The following is a 6,000-nucleotide window of genomic DNA, read 5'->3' as shown; positions in this document are numbered from 1 at the left end:
AGTTGCTGAGGCTCATTTACAATTCTAACACATCCAGTACGCCCTGCATCAGGAGTCCTGTGAACTGGACAAAAGTTAGAAAATGGCAGCGCTGTTCCTGGCCAAAAGCTCATTAAGATAGACATCTCCTGCTAGTGAACACATCATCACAAAGATGACACAGACAGCTCACTCCAAATGAGAAACATTCTTTTGTTCTGCCTTACTAGGGCTTTCAGATAAAAAGAATTTGAGGCTACTCAAAGGGCCAGCTGTGATATGAAGGGAACAGGTTTAAAATAGCTCTCAGGGGCAGTAAATGCTTAATGATCAGATCTTTCATTGCTCTTGAAACATTTGAGGAAACTCAGCCAGCTAAAATTTTTGTTGATTATTTTAACAGAGGCCCTTTGTTCATATTATCATGCAGAATAATTAAGCCAATGCAAGCAAGTCTGCTTAGCTATATACATAATTAAAATGTTAGGCTGTGATTAAATAGACTATATTGGCACAGAGAGCACCTATTCACTTCATAAAAGAGTTCCATCACTGCCTTAAGCTTATTGTCACCCTATTTTATTTGTTATTATTTTGGAAAAATGAATTTTATACAAGATAGGTAGTGGAAGATGGTGTGTTTCCAGTGAGGAGTTAATGAGATTTTATAATGGAGTAAAAAGATACAAGCATATCCAAAGTAGTTAGCTTATAGGGCAAAATTTAAGACATAAAAAAAGCACATCAGTCTATTTTAACTTCCTTAAAAGCTCATTTTGAAGTGGTTAAGTCAAATTTTGTCATTTCCTCCCTGATTTTGGCATCTCCTATGCAGTAGTCCAACCTTCAAATTGAAAAGTTTATGATTATGTAGCACCTGAAGCTTTGTCAGAAAGGAAAACCCGTTGATCTATAAAATATTTTAATCAAAAGCACTTTCAACTTATTGGACTACCTGTTTTAAGTCAAAAGCTAATTGTCAAACATTACATCATTCTGAGGTCTCCCAAGCCTAATCACCAACTTTCTTTTGGGATTCTGTCTCAGTTGGCAACTAGTGAAAATAACAGTTATGCTGTTGGCAGGGGCAGACTGGCTTTTCACAAGTTTTTGCAGAAATGGGCCAGGATCTTTTTTGATTTCCAGGGCAGCAGAGCTGGAATTTTACAGAGTTTCTCCCAGCTAGGGCACCAAGAGTTCTTAGGAAGCACATTTTGTGTCTCCTGCTTTTTTTGGTCACAAAATCTTGTTTTACCAGATTTTTTTCAGAGCAGAACAGGTATAAGAAGGTGTCCTTAGCTCTAAGACTGGAAGGATGCTGGTAGAGAGGAGACACTTGATAGAAATCAGGTTATTTTGATACAAGGGAGAAGTCTATATTTTTTTGTTAATATACGTTAGGTAACATTATAGACCAGTAGCAGTGGCTTTAAGATACGTTGGCTGATTGAGGCAGCCCCAGAAGAGATCCTGGGGTTCACCTTGACTGCCTTTCACGTATTAGACCAGAGCAGTCTTTATTTACAAGCAAGGTCTTTGGATGTGTTTTCTGAGATAGAAATAAAAGCTAGTCTGCTGTGTTCACCCCATTGCCCTAAAGTAGAACTCAAAGTGACAACTACTCTACTCTCTTTACTAGTCCTCTGGGCTAAGCAATCCCCTGGGAACCTCTGTTTGCAAATCTATTAAGATTTCACAGGTTGTTCAGAGGAGTAGCAATGAATGATTTGCAGTGGCTCTGAAAACTGCAATTTAAAAAGAAAATCTGAAGATGAGGAAAGTCTTTCTCCTTACAGTTATAACAGACAATATCGTATTTTTCCTAATTTTTTTCTTGTGCCTTCTGTCCAGATTGAAGTGCTCATTCCTCTGTCGGGTTAGATGTCCCTCTAATATGCAAATAGACTGATATACACAGAATTTGATTTGATAATTTCCTTTGAAATCCTACTTGATGTATCTTTTTCTACTGAGTTTCAGAAAAACCTTCAGAGTTTATTGTGACTATTATGTAGATTTATGGGGAAATGTATTTTAAGGGAACAGTGGCAGGCAGTGAGTTTCTGCTATGTTTGAGCTGTGTAACCCAAGATCTGGAGAAGCCCATTTGCCTGTTACTGGATTCTTGGCTTCAAGAATCTTCCAGCAGATTGATTTTGCTGGAACTTCATTCTAGAGGTACTGTTCTAGCAAATGCTCCTTTCAATATTTTAATCATAGACAAAAAGATTAAATGTCTCTTAAGAAGTATAGTACTTGGGGGAGAGGCCAGGAAAAAGAGCTCCAGTTTTCAACATTCAAATGCAGTTTTGCAGTTGTGAAGAGTTTCTCTGCTCCTCAATTTCTCTACGGTTTGCTTAACTTCTTGCTTGAAAAGTAAATAAGTGACTACGTTTTCTTAGGCACTCTATGTATTAATATGAGGCGTGATCATCACAAGCATGGTAGTTATGATAGCTTTGTCTGAATAAGAGTGATCTCATCATGAACATCATTTAGATGGGGTAAATAATTCCCAACACATGCTGACTATAAAGAAATTGGGAGCTTGTTATAAGCTGATGTCATGGGAAGAGCCCAGTCTCTTCAGCAGGGACTCATCAGGGCAAAGGTCTCTAGAAAATGTCTGACTTTGAATTAAGAAGAAAAATCAGGGTGGGAAAAGCTGTTTTAAGTTCTTAAGTCTCTGTAGGCTTTGACCATTATTATCAATTGAGTCTTGCAGTTATTTAGGTTTGCAAAATAAAAGAGGCTCTAGGCTGAATGTTCTTTGAATTCATAAAAAAATCTGCAGTTTTTTCCTCTCACTTGTGAAAACTATCCATAATTTATCAATGAAGTCTTTCAAACAAAATAGTAGCAGGGGTTTTACTTCCAGAAATTTAGCACATTTGCTGAAGCTCAAAATAACTTTTTTTTTTTTTTAATTTAGTCTTGGTTATAGTAATTTACATAGTGTGAAGTGAGTGAGAAGGGCTACTGGTAGGATTTAGTTGCATGATTTTACAACTGGTTTGCATTAATATAAATGGCAAAGTTAAACTTAGTGGATAATCAGTTCTGATTGTAAACATCCTCAAATGTTTTTTAATGCTGTCATTGGACCATTTTTGAAAGGATGCCACTGTCTGGCTAAATCTAAAAACAGAGGTTTTGTGAGACTTAGCTTATATGAATATGTAATATGGCAATCAAAGCAAGGAAATATTTTCTAATAGCACAGAATTGAAAACATGATCTCAGATACCAAAACACAGCTTTCTGGAACATATCATCACTTGGAGCTGTATATGTGTCTCTAAGGATAATTTTTTGTTAACTAAATAACTGTATTTACAGTCAAATCTTCCTTTTTCTAGGAAGAACTTTGTGAAGATTGATTAGTTGGTGACTGTTGTCTCTTAGTTTATGAGATAGTTATGCAGCCATAGCTATAAATACTTCTACATAATGTCTTTTCATTTCACTAATGAAAAAACTGTCCCAAGAGTTCACCTTTCTTGTTTGATGCTTCTACAGCATTTCCCATTCTGGCCTGAGTACACTACGAAAAGTTTATATAGAAACAATTTCAGTCTCTGTTGAACTGCAGCTACCTCAAACTGCATATTTAACAGCATACAACTGGGCCATGCTGCACAACACTTTAGTACAGGAAATGAAAATAAATACCGTATTAATTTCAAGCTAGATGTTTTAATGGGGAAGTCTGAATCTTCCCATTTAGAGATGTGGAACAAAAATACCCCAGTACATAAACCTTAAGCATCACTTGACTCCTATTTATGCCTCTAAAATTAGGACTCAAATTCATTGTCCCATCCTAGCTGTTGGCAGAGGGGAGAACTGAGCTGGGGAAGAAGAACAGGCTAAGAGTAACAGTGCTGGCTAAGGAACATTAAGTGGCTGGGAATCTGTCTGTGACAAATATAAAATGGACCTTTGGTACACGCTAAATACTAGAGCACACTAAAATGTGTTCAATGCCAGTGCAGTATGTATCAGTATGAGTTCTTCAGGGACCCCTTCTTAAAGGAATTGGGAGTTTTCTATTTGCTTCAGTAGGAATAGAATGCACTTCTAATTTACTGTGGCCTTAACACACCTGATTTTGTGGTGGTGTGATCCTGAAACAACCAAACAAAGCAGAATGAAACAGGAGAAGTAAATCTATAGGAGATAGAATTGATCTTGGTGGAGAGATCAACTAACTATGGGTGCTGTTTGAGAAGCAGTTAGCTACACTTAAAGCTTAGTGTGATTGTACTCTCTCTGTCTCTTGAGCTGAGGTCATTTGAGGACAGATTGGGAGTTTTTACTTTGAGTGGTAGTGAAATCAGGCTCACTCACTGCCTTTTCTGAACATGCTGAACTGTCATCCAGTGTGTCTACATTAAAAACTGTTTTGCAGGGTTAAAATCAATTATTTGTTTTTGCTTTGGATGCTTTGCATTCTTGCTCACAGTTGGGCTGGTGTTATGTGAGAAGGGCAGGGTTGTGGGTTCATACTCATATACTCATGTAGTTGCAGACATACTTTATCCAAGAAGTAAAACAGTCCAAAACCTCAGATCAGAAGACGAAGACATTTTTCAAACCCCAAACAAAAGCAATAAATGGAAATAAGGATTAACTTTGTCAATTTTCACCCCTCCCACAATAAATCTCCAAAATCTTGGCTTTTATCTTAGATGGATAACACAACAGGCACCAGAGCACACCAATATTACGCAAATACTTCATGTGCTATCAATTATTTTGGAAGTATTAATCATCTGAATTGTGAAATGGTTTGACCTTTTTTGTAATGGAGAGTGTATGAGGATGAGAGTGTTAGGCTGACACATTTTTTCTCATGTATTTGGGTAGGTATATTTAAAAGTAATTTCAGAAGAACACAGCAGTGAATAGGGCTCTCCTCTCGGTACCCAGCCCCTCCTGGCCTGTGGAGTCAGAGATGATCTGTGTTACATGAGAGGGGAATAGGAGTGAAGCAAGAAACAAAATTTAGCATGCTGCTAAAAAGCATTTGGATGTTACGAAATCAAGAGAATACATTCAATGGGGATGCAACCCTGAGTGTTAGTGACTTTCAGTCTGCAACTACTAGGAAGGCTAAGTGGCCCTCAGATAGTTAGGCTTGGAGAAGGGGGCTGGTACAGGAGATCAGAGCAGAGCAGGTATGCATGCCTAGGGTGTGCCCTCATGGAAAGGATTCTTGTAACAGATGCCTTGCTAAAATAAAAAGGTGGCTAAGATGAATGTGCAGGTTGTGATGAAATAACAGAAATTAATTTCATGAAGAATTAACAGAGGCATCTTGAATTTCAGATTTGATGTACTTATTGATTCAGAATGATTCTGGTGTGGAACCACTTTGAACAATCATCTTTCCCAAGGCTGATACTCTTCATTTTAGTTACACTGCTAGCCATGTGTGAGTTAACATTTTACACTTTCTTCTTGTGTTTTTTAATACCATCTCTTTTTAGTCATTAGCACAGATTGATTCCATCAACATTTCCCCAATTATTTTGAGCTTCAGAATATGTATTGCCCAGAAAGCAATATGTCCTGTAATATTCTCTCAGTTGTCAATCTCGATTTCTTCTTTACTTGGTTTCCATATATGGTTGTCAATGCTTTGATTTTCAAAATTAATCATGCTGGGTAGGTGCAAGCTGAATAAAATTGGGTATTTCCCAAAGGTCAAACATATCTCTGAGCAGAAAATCTATATATGCTGTCTCCCTGGCATACTATTGTTGCCCTACTAACAAGTCCCGAAAGCAAACAGTTGTGGCTCTCGAGACTAAACAATTTAAATAAGCTAATAGTTTGAGCATCCTGCTGATTGTTCTAATTTCTCCGTTTGCGTTACCCAGGTTGTGACAATTTCTGTAGCTTTTCAGTTTAGCTCGGATGAGTGCTAGTATAAGTTGGTTTGCAAAATTCTGCAGCAGACATTCCCAAGAGAAGACCTGGAACAATGAACTGCAGCACCGGGGACACCGCTGTCCT

Source organism: Buteo buteo, chromosome 22 (assembly GCF_964188355.1).
Source record: "Buteo buteo chromosome 22, bButBut1.hap1.1, whole genome shotgun sequence".
NCBI lineage: Eukaryota > Metazoa > Chordata > Aves > Accipitriformes > Accipitridae > Buteo > Buteo buteo.
This window is presented reverse-complemented; position numbering follows the sequence as displayed.